The 16,042-nt window shown below is 31.1% G+C and overlaps 1 protein-coding gene and 1 long non-coding RNA gene across 4 annotated transcripts in view; one reads left to right on the top strand and one right to left on the bottom strand.

The window, feature by feature from the left end:
• tai (basic helix-loop-helix family member taiman) overlaps positions 1–16,042 on the bottom strand; it is a 123,091-nt gene that overhangs the window by 68,243 nt on the left and 38,806 nt on the right. The window lies entirely within an intron of this gene.
• On the top strand, positions 4,341–5,318 carry LOC149269901 (uncharacterized). Its single transcript, XR_016268864.1, has 2 exons — positions 4,341–4,503; positions 4,563–5,318. It is a non-coding gene; the product is annotated as an uncharacterized LOC149269901 (long non-coding RNA).

Raw genomic sequence — 16,042 nt, 5'->3', positions numbered from 1 at the left:
AAAGCTAATAGAAAAAAAAAAAAGGAAAGAGAAGGGGAAAACAGAGGCCAAGGCGTGGAAAATTGTAAAATTTCTATATGCATACATATTTTTAGAAATATAATGCGAAAATGAGTGAAAATGGCAAACAGCTTTGCCAGCAGCAACAAAAGCACAAGGCAAAAGGTGAGACCCGAAAATCCTTTGGCACACACAGACGAGGACGAGACGAAGAAGCGGGAGGAAGAGCAGGAGGAAGACAACAGGCGACGGCGGCAAGTGGCATAAATTAAGGCTCCGGCTCAACATGTTGTATACGAAACCAATACACAACAACAGCAACAACAACATCGATAACAAAATCTACAAGTGTTGACACATTGCACAGTGGGCCAAAGCATAGTAAACAGTTGAGCAAAAGCTAAATTAACTGAATGCAAAGTTTGACGCATGATTATGAGATATAAATATTTAGATTCATATTTAGTAAAAGTTATTAAAAAATTATTTAATTTAATATATTTATTTATTTAAAAAAATATTTTAAATTTCTTTTTTTTATATAATTCATATATAAATTTGTATGTAATTTTTTATCTTTTTTTAATTATTTTTTTTTTTTTTTTGACCTCATAATTCAATCAATCGAATAATATTCTGTTGATTTTTTTTTTTATTATTTTAATTTTATTAGATAAATAAATAGAATAAATAAAATAGATACATATTTTTTAAACATTTATATTCCATAATTATATTTTATTTTTGTATATTTATTTTTTATTTATTGTGAATAGTAGTAATTATGTATATTATTAATTATATTCTAAAATATATTTTCAGCTAAAGCTAAAAAACGCCACAGAAAAATTCAGAGAGAGAGAGAGAGAGAAACAGCTATACTTAGATTGCCTCTCATTTTCAATTCATCTCTCTCACTACCTCTTGCCCCACTGTGCAAATTGCGTGGGCACTGTGGCTGTGTCAATTTGATGATGTCCTTGCTTTGGCTTCGCACTCGCCGCACTTGTTTGTCCCGCAATGTTGCCATGAGATCGTGCTACACAAAAGCAGCCGCCCCAGCCCCGCACCCAACCACACCTCCCACTCTTCGATTGCCCCTCGCTTAGGCGTCTGTCAACAACAAGTGAAGGAGACAGGCTCCTCGTAGTTAGCATATTTTACAGTGCGTGCCATTTCCAGTGAAACATGATGTTTTGCTAATGCGACAGATTTACACGCCGCTTTCCATTTGATTTGCTAGTTTATTTACAGGCGATTTTCACCACCTTCCCAGCACCCACACTATGGCTGTGGAATACTTTGCCATAGAGTCACCCTAGAGGCCAGCTTTAAGCCAAGTAATTATTAAAGTTTGCACCGGGTCTAAGCCACACCCAACAAAAGAAACGAATAAAAATTTGTCTGGCATGCAAAACTTCGCAGCAAAAGTTTCGCGGAATTAACTCGACCATAATTAGTGGCTAGGTATACAGAGATATTATATATACACACATATGTGGTCAAGCTACACCTAGGTATAGATATAGAGATATTCGAGTGTGTGGGTTCATTTCTTGGACAAGGAAAACCCAAAGTGTAGCCAAACAAAGAACCGCGATAGGACTTCAAGAAACAAAGGCTAAATTGCACACAGTGAGTTGACTATGTAAATGCGTCGTAATATTTGAGTAATAAAACTTGATGATTCAGAGAATGCGGACTTTTTATGCGTCGTTAATTAGAAAGCGAGAAAAGAAACCGAAAAAAAAGTTAAGAGGAAGCGTTTCAGGAAATATTGTTGCAAATAAAGGAAAATTGCAAAAATGCAATATGGTAATTATTCCACAATATACTTCATATCATAAAAACCTTATCAAATGAAAAGAATGAATGAATATATACAATTTTGAAATTTGTACATATATAAATATTAAAAATAAAAATTATTTACTCCTTTAGTCAGCGCGATAATAATAATAAGAATTAAAATCCAAAAATCAATACTCTACAATTTATTGTTTTTACTTTATAATATAAATTTAAGATCTATAAAGAATTTAATGATAAATTAATTATTATTATATTATTAAAACCCAAATAAAAAAAAAAAATTAAGTTTCATTTTAAAATTCAATTTCCTTTTACACGAATATATATTTTTATAAAGACAAATTTCAGTTTAAAGCTTTTAAAATAAAAATAAAAAATTAAATTTTATGCAATAATTTTTTTAATTTTAAAATCTAAAATCGAATAAATATTCTTGTAAAGAGAAATTTCAGTTTAAAACTTTTAAAATAAAAATTTAAAAAATTAAATTTTATGCAATAATTTTTTTCAATTTTAAAATCTTACATTTAAAACTGTAAAGGGCAAAGGAATTTTGAAGTTAACTTTTATTAAAAATTCATAGGTTTTAGATGTCATTTTGCAATATTTCTTCTTTTAATATGATTTTAGTAATTTTTTAAAATTAATTTGTATTTATTTTATTTTAAATAAATTATTTGATTATTTGATATTAAAATTTAAAAAAAAATATTTTTAATGTCTATAATTTTCAGTGTTGACATTCGTATATATAATATATAATGAAATACAGAAAAATACAAAATATTTGCATGCGACTAGCAAACATTTTGACGCATATATTCGTATATTTATAAATCTATTTTTTGCATTTAGTTGTCTTTATTGTTCTCGTTGTTGTTGGAGAAAAGCTTTTATGTGAGATTCCGGCTGGTATTCCGGGCATTCAACTTGTTTAGCGCGTCATGGCGTAATCGGAGAACTTGCAAATAAAATATAAATTTGTTGGAAATATGTTATGACGTCATAATAGCAATTAGTGACTCCAAAATGGGGGAAAAAAAAGTTCATTGTCTCTGCTGTGTAGTTTATTGCACTTAAATGAACAAAAAATAATAATAAAAGAGCAAGAATATCACGAAATGTATTTTGCTCGCATTCAACAGATACAAATACGAATGGTTGGCAACACCTACCACAGCTATAGCTATAGCTACAGCTACAGATACAGATACAGATACAGATAATGAATTATTAGCGAGAGGGCAAAAGTATCTGCCGGATATTAGCGCAAAACAAACAACCAAAGTGACAACATGTGTCGCGTCATGGAGATATGCGCACAGGAGACACTCGCTATGGACGGACAACTACCCGAGTTCGCCAGAACTCATCAGCAAAGGGTGAGTGTGTGTGTGGGTGGAAGGGGTGCTTAAGGGGCGTGTCTGCAGCTCTCTTGTGAATCACAGCGTCTGCTGCTACGGCTACTTCTGCTGCTGCTGCTGCTCCTCTTACTACAGTGCTTCACTCTTTCATTTGTTTTGCTGCTCTTAATGTTGCATGGCAAATTTAATTTCTAAATTGCAGCTGTTGTCGTCATCAGCAGCAACAGAGAAAACAGCAACAGCAGCAGCGCCTCTGCTCATTTTGTTCGGCGTCTGTCGTAATCTTTCCAATAGAATCATAAATCATACAAAAAGCCATTTCATAAAAAAATAAAAAAAATAAATAAAAAAAATATGCTGTCAAGTCGGATAACAAGAAAAGACCAAAAATAACATAAGGAAGAAGCGTGGTGGTGCACAAATGTCTCGTAATTCTCAACAATGTAAAAACAATTATTACATATAAAGTTCTATGAAAATATATATAAAGTCAATTTTAATTTAGATATAATATGACAATAAAGTAATATTAAAAAAAAAAAAAAAAAAAAAAAAAAAAAACAAAAAAGAACTAACTAAACTAACTAAAAACTAACGTATTTTCATGCTTATTTTAGTTCGTAGCTTAAAAAATTATTTAAAAAAATTTATAAATAAGACTGCCTGAAGGCTTTTGTTGGTCTGGCTTCAAATTTTGTTATGTATAATTATTTCAACATTTTAACAATTAAATAAATAAATAAATATAAATAAGAATTTCAATTAGACAAGCTGCTCAAATAAACATTTTCTCGATATTCAGCCGATTTAATTTTTTTTAGAGTTAATATTATAGTTTTCTATATTTTTCCTTTTAGGAAATGCAAGTAAAGCAGCCTGCAAGAATTATTAAAATATGGATGATTTTCAAGATATTGTCATTTAATATTAATATTAATATTATATTAAAATTTAAAAAAAATTTGTATAATTTACAAAGGTTTTACTATTTTACAAAGAAATGTTCATAAAAATGTTATTCTACTTAGGAAAATTTTATTTTTGTTTTCTTTAGATTGGTTTCAATTGTTTAAAATAATTAAAATTGAATAATTTTTATTTATATTTAAACATATTTCTTTGTTTATTCTAATCATTTTTTTTTTCATTTCTTTGTAAAATTCTTGAAAATAAAATACTTAATGTCTGTAGTAAAGAAATTTAATTGAAAATGAAATTTCTTTGCCTCATATGTCACATCATATATATTACCAAAACTATATATATATTCAATTTCTTACAGCATTTCAGGCAAGATATTGAATACCCAGGCAAACAAACAGAGAAAGTAAATTAACTGACTCACACTTGCTGGCAATGCACATATAATGCGAATGTATCTTACAGATACAAGATACATATACATACATATGTACGTGCTTCAGTCGTATGGCGAACTACCAATTACACACATAAGCAGACAGGACTGCACCTATGCTTTATGGCTGGCCCGAATTGCATGTTTAATTGCAATAAAAACAAGCACGACCACGCCCACGCCCACTCTGGGTGCTCAGCCCTCGTCGAAAGAAAAGCGCTGCAGGCAAAGCACATACACACACACACACACAAAGAGAGTCGGAGGCGAACCATTTTCATTAAATTTTCGCACAAAACTGAAAGATACAAAACAGCTGCAGCACAACAGTGAAACAGTGCAACAGTGAGTGCGTCGTATGCAGCGAGGAAAATTGAAAATGAAAATGGCAGCAGGCGAAAAAATGAAGCAGAGTGAAATACATATACAGCGAGTGGGCAGGACAGGGCGCGGATAGGGTGGGGGAGATGGAAACAAACAAATGTACAAAAGTTGGGCAGCTGGACTGGAGCCGGAGAATGCGACTGTAACGGAGACCACATGCTGTTTAATAATAATAACAATAACACGAGCAAGAAGAAGAGGAAGTGCCAGTGGAGGAAGCACAAGCAATTTGGCAATGAACGCCACGCCCAACTAGCGCAGCAAACTTCGGACAGCATGACTAGTAGATATGCTGTAACTAGTCAATCAAGCCATACGATTTCTTTTTATTATTTTAATTGAATAATAGAAGTAACTGAATATTATAAATTGATTTAAGTATTAAAAGCTAGATAAATTAACTTTTATCATTATTTATATATTTAATTTTATTTACTTTTTTTAAATAAGAATTTAAATATTTTTAATATATTTTATTTTAGTTTGTTTATATTTTTAACTTTGTTTATTTATAACATTTATGTTTAATGTTTTCAAATTATTATTATTATTGTAATTAGCCTTAATTTTTACTTTTTCTTTTGTTTTGATAAAATTTTTTACTCTTTTTATTGTGCCTTTTTTTATAACATATTCGGTTCTTTTATTAAATACTTTTAATTTAAATCATTTATTATATAATTTTTATGTTAATTTTATTATGTTAATTTCCAATTTTTTATATCACATTTCACTTTCAGAACATCTTTGAATTATGAACAAAATTTGAATTTAAAAGTTATTTTGTAATAATATTTTCTTAATATTATTGTTTTTGTCAATATTTTTAAAATGTTTTTTAAATTACTTGTCAACTTATGAAAACTTTGATCCACAAAAAACGTAATTTTCAAAACTCTATGAAAAACTTAATTTTAAAAACCCGAATTCCAATTGCTCAACACCCAAAAGCAATACAATTCAATTGTATTTCAATTGAAAGCCCATGATATTTAAGTTTCTCACTTGAGCATTTGATTAATTGAATTTTAATTACAGGGTATGCACACCAACAGAAGTGCATAAGCCACGGCTTGGCTCATGACATGCTAAAGGCCAATAAATAACCCGCCTAGTTTAATGCAGTTTTAATGAGGCACAGCTCTTAAATAAAAACTACAAAATCAAAAACAAAAAGCGAACTTGCAAAAGATACGTTTAATATTTAATTCATTTTTTCTGTAGCGGAAATTGCTGCAATTAACATAAATGGTAAAAGAACAAAACAAAAACAAATTATAACAATTATAAAAACTATGGTTAAACTGCAATAAAGTTTTTTTTTTTTTTTTTTTTAATTTGCTTCTCAGCTGTTCTTTATTATAGTCTATTTTATTTTATTTTGTACTAAAAAGAAGTTCAATTAATTTTTTGTTTTAATTTTTATTATTGAATGACTTGAAAGACCTTAGAATTGTATGTGAATCATGCGCGCTTCAATCGTTCGGTTTAGTTCCGATGCCATTGGCAATCGATCGATCGATCATTGGCTTGCGGTTTCATTTAGTAAGGCCGTGTTAATTACTGAACATTCTGAATAAAATTTTTTTTTAAGTGTAAGCGATTGAAGGAATAAAAATATAAGAAATGTAAATAAATATTTTTCAGGCAAAACTATGAAATAAATGGAATCAGTTATTTAAATTTGTCTTAAGTTGAATTTAATATTTATATTCTCAATACTCTGATTAATTTAATTAATAATCAAACATTTAAGAGTTTTTAAAGGTATATGAAAAATAAATGCACATTGTAAAAAATATTTCTTTTAATTATAAAATGCCTGTATAAGTATAGAAATAGAAAATAAATACAACTATATATTTATACCCAAAAATATATTAAAACAGCTCAAGTAAATTTTTAGTTACGAAAACAAAAGTAAATAATTTTTAATATCAAATAATTGTAATTATTTCAAAAGCTGTGCGGTTTAATATATATGTATTTTTTTTTTTATTTCCACCATATGCGGCCATATGCATTAAAAAAAAAAAAAAAACATATATAACATGTGTTGAAAATCTATCGATATTAAGTATTGGCAACACTAAAAACTATAATGCCGATTATTGAGATGTCTGGCAACCTTACACTTATATATAAGCGAGAGTTGAGTTTTAGCACGCGTAATGGAGTGTCGCGCATACATATTATTTTTCTATGAATAAACGTTAATATAATTACAAACATATCTACTGTAAACTTTTAGTATGGGCAGTGAAATTTACAACAACATGAAAGAAAAAGAAAAAGGAAAATCCAAAACAAATAAATAAAACTAATACTTAAAATGTACAGCGCGAGAATGAGCCATAATTCAGCATTGCTTTTGCCATTTCATTCTGACAGAAAAGACACGAAATGAATTATTGAAATATTTACTTTTAGCTGGGCAATTGCTATGGCGGGGCTGAATAGTGAGATGTCGACAGTCAGGCCATTTGAAAGGACGGCAAATATTTATTTAATAATAATTTATGGAGCAATAAAAAGTCATTGTTGCAGTTGTTAATTTAATTGATGGCCTGTTACTAATTGTCGGTGAAACGTTTTGCATAATTAAGCCAACCAAATGCACGATATTATCGCCATATGCAAAGCCAATTATATATATATAGGTGAAAGCTTAGTTACAATAAATATGAATCAAGCTGTGCGTATTTTATGTATTGTTAATGCCAGACGCTTTATTATTATTAAACATTTAATATATATTTGTTTTCTATATATATATATATGTACATATATGCAATATAATGACATTTTGCGCATATATTGTGAACAGAACTCAAACTGAAGCTGATGCATACCGAAGTCTGGAGACGGCAGCCGATGAGACATGAAACGAAACGACAGATGAGCTGATGGACCAGACACACAGCTCTTATATACATTGAGTGCCATATATATACATATACACACACTCACTTATGTACATATGTGTATATATACGACTGGTATGCATCATTGTGCCAGATATTTCTTAGCTTTTATTACGCATGGACCCCCAGACAAAAGCAAGCGAGAAGTCGAGTTCTGTAAAGAATGTGCAGCCGCAGCAGCAGCCGGAGCAGCAGCAGCACACATACAAAACTGCGAGCATGACCTACCCCAAGGCAAAAATTATTATTTTATTTTACTTTATACGATTTTTATTTTTATTTATTTATTTTTTCTTTTTTTTTTTTTTTTTATTGTTGGTCTGCCTGACTAGCTGACTGGCTGGCTGGCAAAAGGCATATTTGCCTTTGGTGTTATTACATACACCGAAATAAAGCAGTAAAATTATATACGCATGCTGAATCCTCAGCATTTTTGTTCCCTTCTCGCTGCCCTCATCACTCGCTCGCTCGCTCGCTTGCTTGCTTTCATTGTTTCAAACTGCAAAGGCAATAAATGAGTAATATGGCATTAAGACAAAGTTTTGCTTGCACAGTGCCCGCACACAATCCGCCCAGGGCCCGCAGGCCATTGATTATATTTGCCATGCACTCAAATTCTACGTATGGCCATAGCAGACATTCTAGCCACATTTCTGTGGCCGAAATGAAACCACAAACTATGACTATAATTGGCTAGAAATATGAGAATGAAGTATATGAGTAAAATTCTTCTTTATAAGTTTAACGAGTAAAGCGAAAAATTTGCATATGAATAGTAAAATTTGTGTTTTTTAACTATTGTTTTAACGAGAGAATAACATTAATTATGCTAAGTAGTTTATTTCTAAAGCAGAACAGTATGCCCTTAATTAGTTCCTATCTCAAGGTTAACTAATTGATTAACATCTTAATGCAGTATAAGTATAAGCAAAATACTAGCTCTGGAGAATAAATATTTATATATAAATGTATATGCAAAATAAAAATATGAATTTTTTCGAAGTATATGGATGCTTGAGAATATAATAGCTACAATTAAAAACAAAAAAATTTGAATGTAAAAATTTAGAAATATTTATTCCATGTATTTTCGTCTAATAGAATTTATAAAAATTTAGTCATTTTATTTTTATTAATATTTTATTATATTATATTTTTATAATTTATATTATGTTGATATTCATATTCATACTTATGTTTTATCTTATTGATTTATTGATATTGATTATATATTGATTACATATTATTTTGTATAATTTAATATAATTAAAATACAATTTTATTTTATTATTTGTATTTATTAATATTTTTTCATATTTTATCTTTTTTAAATTTTATAAAAATTTTTATTGCGTACTCTAAATTATTTTTAATGTTATGTGCATTATATTTTTTCCATATTTTATTTTTTCAAGATTTAAAATATTAATATTTTTGTATTTATATTTTAGTTTTAAGCAACATACTTTAATATTCGTAATATTTTTTTATATAAATAATAATTTATTTATATATTAAATTTCCATTATTTAAATTTTAATCATAATATGAAATGTACTACAAAATAGCTTTAAAAAGAATTACCATAAAAACGTAAATTTATTTTATTATGATTCAACTCGAAGCCAAAACATAAAAACATTTCTATTATAATTAAGATAGAACATGTACACAATGCTCAAGCCGACATACAGATCCTTAGATAACATTTACTATCCAAACGTACCGAACGCAACAGAGCAATAAACTAAACTCCAAAATGGATTGCAATTAATGTTAAACAATTATGAGTGTGACATATATTGTATATATGTATGCATGCATGTATGTAGGTGCTGAGCAAACACTAGCCCCAGCATTAAACACACCATTGAAACTCGGCTACCGTTGAGCACACGCAACTGTGATAAAGACTCATAGTGCACACGCATCGCGTATTGCAATGCAGCGCAGTTAAACATAATTTGCCATTACTTTTAATGCCGTCACATATCTATGAATTTATCAAACAATCAGACCGTGTCTAATGCTCAGCAATGATACTGCAAATGAGCAAAAAAAAAAAAAAATAATAATAATAATAATAAATAAATAAAACAAGCAAACCTAAAACAAATACACAACTTGGTCATAAAACACTCGAGGAAAACTGAAAGCTATTTGCTGCTAGTACTTGCAGAAAGATATACAAAAAGCATAAAAAAGACAAAGGCATTAAATTACAAGTGGCTAATGTTGCCAGCCAGGCAGTCAGCCCACCCTGAAACGGCAACCCGACTATTCGCTATATACGTACATACTATATACACTCGTATATATGTACGTATATAAAAGTTGGCATAGTCGCTGCCAAAACTCCGTGCTTGTCTAAACTTGATTTCAAAGTTAAACCAACCTTAACCAACATTTATAGACATCAAACGTTGCAAAAACTATGCGGCATAAAGAAGCAAACGCGGCTCAGCTACAAAAATTAAAACCGACAAAAAAAAAAAAAAAAAAAGAAGCAATGAAAAAACAACAATAACAAAAATAGCAACGATTTTTTGGTATCTCGTTTTCATGTCTGAATTTTTTTTGGGCTTTTGGTTTTAAACTTGATTTGCAAAAATTTACGTTGAAGGTGAAGTCTTGTTATTGAGGCAGGCAGGCAAGCAGGCCGGCAGGCAACTGGCAAAATGTTGAGTACACGACGCCAAGTAATGGAAGATGAAGCCCCAGAGCAGTTGATGGGTAATTAGGCAACTTTTGAGGTTGTAATGAATGAATGGGAAACAGAGTGCCGAAACGAGCATCACAAAAGCAAGAAAGAACTGCCACAAAGACCTTGAAGTTGGGGCAGCGGGAGCATTGTTGGAGAGTGGCGAAACAGAACCTTTTATTAATAAAAAGATGTAAAAAATGGCGAGGGCGAGGTTTAACTAACTAGAGATATTAGCTACAACTCAGAGCAGCAGTAAAAGCAACTAGAGTGCCTTCTAGCCGAAACGCCGAAACACGTACTCGTAATAGATAAATCAAAAAGAATAAAGCTACGACTCTACTACAAAGTATAATCAAGTCTACGTCCGCTTTATAAGCTAGTCGTCTGAGCTCCTTGTAAATGTAACATGCAGTTTGACATGTTGATTTTAAATATTTAAAATGACATCATTTCACATATAAGTTTTGGGCTCATATTCTCAAGTACATTGTAAATTTACGTCTACAATTTAGACGAGATATTTACATACTGCGAATCACAAAAGAAAATCTTAACAATGGTCGATTGCTTTGAGATTTTTGTATGAAGTACATTGCAAATATAACATGCAGTTTGTCATTTGGAAAAATACTGTCTTATGAAAATGTTAAAGTAAAAAATGGAAATTTGTTAATTATTATATAACAATTTAAAGTTTACTTAAGAAACACTTTGACATGTTTTACAACTAAGCATATAAGACATTAAAACTTTCCTTTAATTATTATAATAAAACATAAATATTTTTATTATCGAATTATAATCTTGTTTTAATAAATAAATAAAAGTATATCGATTTATATATATATACAATATATGTATAAATTTTTTTTATATATGAAAATTAAATATAATAGAAAAATTTATAATGTAATCGATTTTTTAAACATATTCATTTATGTTGTATTTTCATTTATTTGATAAAAATTATAATGGTATAAAATAAACGATATTATTTTTGATATTTGTATATTTGCTTGGTTCAAGTTTTTATAAATTTATTATGTATGAAAAATGTTTATTAGTTTATAGTGCTTAAGGCAAAAATTCGCATTCACATGTCGATTAAAATATATAAATGATGTATGAAAAAATATTATACTCTTTCATTTTAAGGTGCATATAGGCAATTAAATTAATCAATTTTTTACCATAACTTCAGGCTAAAGTCCAGCCCATTGCAGCTCTTGTTGATTCGTACTTATTTAAGATTCATGTGCTTAGCCCATTCAGTTCTATTCGAAATGCTTTTGAAACGGCTCTGTCAACACGACTATAGAGTGTTGACCGGTCAACGGTCTACATAAATATTTGATAATTGCAACAACGGCAATTTCAAATGAATAATGCAAATCGTTATAAAAAGACAAACAGTGTAAACTGAACAACAAATGTGAACACCCCAAAAATGCAATATGAATGCCAAAAAACGCCTCGCGTTTAAATGGGCCAATCGGTAATAGTTAATGACTTATTCGCGCTGGCCCAATAAATGTGGGAAATGTAACAAATGCCATTGGCCCTTACATAAGACTCTTGAAGCAGCTCTAACTATGTTATCTAACCAGCCAAACTCTACTCCAGAGCGGCGCGTGGGTCTATTGTGGTTGCCTGCGGCCTGTGGGTAATTAGAAGACGTCTTGTCTTGCATTTTCTCTGACTTGCGTCTGGTCAATGTCTGCGACTGCATCAGCTGCTCAGGTTCGCATTACAAAAATTGTTTGACAGAAGAGTGAAACAGAGTGAATATAATAAATAAATAAAGAGAAATACTAGAATGAGTTTGGCTAACGGTAAATGATGTTAATTGTGAACTCGACATATAAATACCTCGTAGCTCTAGCTAAAATCTTGAAAAAACCGTGTCTATCTTTCAAAATATCAATAGAGCGTAAGAGAGAAGCTTACTGAAGTAGTATTTAATTTTCATTTATAATTATCAGAGTTTTCATATTTATTTATCGATGTAATAAGTCGAGAGTTTTCTTTAAGTTTATATCAAATATATGGCAAAAGAAGTTTTTATTATATAATAAATAATAATTTTTTTTATCGATGTCGAATACATAAAGTATAAATCTATCCATATATATAGATTCCTAATTTATATCTTTATAGTATACATCTAATAATAAGCATATTTATCATATCATCCTAAAGCTAATGCAGTTTAAGGATTTTTTATCCTAATTTTTTTTTTTTTTTTTTTAGTTTTCAACGATAAATATCGATATAGCTCTAATACAATATGTTGAATTTCTGTTGATAAGAAGTATATAGTCAGATCTTTATGGAATAACTGCCTTTTAATATTGATTTTAGTGGTATTTACTGCTTAAAGAAAATCCATTTTAAGTTTAACTGAATTTATAATAGCTATTTTCGATATATATCGATATACAAATTATAAGCTCATAGCTGCAAAAACTAAGCATCATAGCATATCATCACAAAATTCAAGCAGTTTGGCTAAATGTAATTATCATGTAATTAATATTTCGGCATTCGAATTCAATTGAGATGCTAAAGAAAGATAATCATAATAATAAATATAATAAGCATTATCACTTAGACGGATTATATATCAAATTTTGTTTGTGATAAACAACACACGCCAGTTCATCTCCTCAGTTGGCGCGTTGTTGCTGTGGGTGATTGACATATTGAGTCATGTGTTGTAGTAAAAGTCGTAGGCGCATTAGGTCTATGGCATGTATTTTATCTATATATTTATACATACGTATACATATATGCATATATGTATGTGGGTAAATACAATGAACTGGTAGGCGTTCAGAAAGCTGTCTGCTATGCTTAAGCAGAGCTTCAAACTAATTTTTGGAAGTATCTTTACATAATTTCGACATAAGATGAGTTGAATTAGACATTAGAGAAAATATTGACAAGTTTTAGTAAACATACGAAATAGAGAAGTTACATATTTTGTATGGTTTCAAAAACTTAATATCATATCATAAATATCCCTTCCCTGATAAATGATATAAAAGTCTTGGAATAACCAAGGAAAAGCACAATTCATATAGAAATATAGATTGGATAAGAGACATTTGAACTTTTGAAAAACTTAGAACTTTCGACACATGACATTGGAGTCTTCAACTTTTGCTACAATACCAAAAAGCTTGCCACGCTCATTTGGTTTGCCAACTTTATCTGCTCTAAGCAACTATCATATATTGAAAGCAATTTGCAATGCATACAGCAACCGCATGAAGTGTGTGTGTGTGTGTGTGTGAGCTGAAAATGAAAATGATTTTTCTTTTCTCAAAATAGAAAACCCGAAACGTAGCGCGAAACTGCAATTGCGCTGTCTGCATATAAATTATGCAGTGGGAGAGCTAACCCCAGCAACAACGTAATAGTCAAAGTCTAGCAGAGAAATGCGTTCTGATAAGGAGATAAAAATAAAATGCAATAATTTTATTCTTATTTTTCGCCCAAGTACAGCGCTTCTGCATTAGTGGCTGTGGCTACAGTTGGGGAGCGCGTGGTCAGGGGTTTCTAACAAAGCAGAGTCATAAAAAAAAAGTTTTTTGTGTGCTGTAAATGTGGCTGAATGAGTGAGTGAGTGTGTATATGTGTATGTATGTATATATATCTATCTGTGTGCTTGTGTGAGGCGTCAACGCGACGGGCACATTGGAATTTTCATCAAAGTTTTTTCGCAGTTCAAAAAGAGCAGCTTAAGGCGCCTAGAAGCGAGCTACATATCTCTCTCTCACACTCTCTTTCTCTCTCCCTCTATATAGATGGCAGCTATAGCAGTTGACAACATTTGATTGATGCTGCCGCCTTCCACTTGACCACGCCCCAGAGCGCACCAATTAGGGTGCACTTAAAATTCAACTTGAACAATAAGCGACAGAGAAATGAAATAAATAACAAGCCATATTCATAGGCATTGATTCTTATGTAAGCGGCTTATACATTTTTTAGACTCATTCACGAAAGTGAAATGAGTATATTGGTTTTGTGCAATGTCCGTCTTGCTGTCCGTCCGTCTGTCCGTCTGTCCGTCTGTCCGTCTGTCCGTATGAACGCAATCTATTTCGGCGCTATTGAAGCTAGAGACTTGAAATTTGGAACACATACTCGTGTATATCTCCGATTTATAAAGTGTTAAAATTTTCCCGATCCGCCCACTAGGGGCGTGGCAAATCGGAAAATGCATTTTCCGATATACCAGAAATCATGTTTGTTGAAGAGCTAGGAAGCTGAAATTTGGTATGTAGGTCCGCGCCAACCACCCAAGATCACAAGCTATGGCGGATATATCTCCGCCCATTAGGGGCGTGGCAAATCGGACAAAACTGTATCTCCTAAAGTTATAAACCTAGAATGCTGAAATTTTGCACGTAAGCTAATGTTTTAATTCTATGAAGATGGGTGAAAAAAATATATATCTACGTCCCTTAGGGGCGTGGCAAATCGGACCTGAAGATATAGTGATTTTTCGAATTCTGCTATATTTTAGGCACTATTGATGCTAGAGATCTGAAATTTGGTATATATACGCGGGTTGATCACCCAAGTCCAACGAGCTATGGTAGATATATGTCCGCCCATAGGGGGCGTGGCAAACCGCAAAAGTTTATATCTCCTACAATTTAAGAGCTAGAAGCTTCAAATTTGGATAGTTAAGTTACTGGTAGCCTCCTCTATCGATGCCCCAAAAATAATTTTTAAGCCTCTTTAGGGGCGTGGCATATCGAAAAATACCCTGTAATTTTCACATTTTTTGAGCGTAAGAATTCAAATTTTGCATTTAGGTAACCGGTTACTCGTTCTAAGAACTGGCTAAAATTGGGGAGTCGACGGCCACTAGGGGCGTGGCAATCGGCATTTACAGTGCCCGTATCGCGACATTTATATGCGTCAGCCATCTATTTATGCATTTGTACATATAAATAAGCTTAATAGATATTCATAATACAAAAGGCAACATTTTTATGAATTTAAAAAAATTTAAAAGAAGCTAAAATAACAAAAATTTGCAATTTACAAAAAAGTGTTTTCCGCGGGATTTGAACTCGCACCCAACCCAAACAGCATGTTTGTCAAAATAGCTAAAATAATGGTCGTCGGCGCTTCAGCCTACAGCACCACCGCGTCGTTTCGATCAATAGAAGTTAAAACGAAATCACATTATTGTTATGACGCCACATAGCAAAGAAAAGCCAGAGTGGTGGCTGGAAATTCAAAAACAATGCAAAGACAAATCAATCGCAACGAGATTCTTAGAATATGCTAGAGTACGCATTTATGTGTGCATACATACACACATACAAATGAGCGCGTGTATAAGGCTGGAATGCTTGATGCTATGCGTGCAGACTTACATATATACATATGTATGTATTTGCATATATGTATTTGAGGGCTATTTAAGAAGAAACAAATTTAAACTTATAAAATTATTCGACTAAGAAAATGAAAA

Source organism: Drosophila arizonae, chromosome 3 (genome assembly GCF_054131065.1).
Source record: "Drosophila arizonae isolate 15081-1271.41 chromosome 3, UAZ_ARI_1.0, whole genome shotgun sequence".
NCBI classification, from domain to species: domain Eukaryota; kingdom Metazoa; phylum Arthropoda; class Insecta; order Diptera; family Drosophilidae; genus Drosophila; species Drosophila arizonae.
This window is presented reverse-complemented; position numbering and strand designations above follow the sequence as displayed.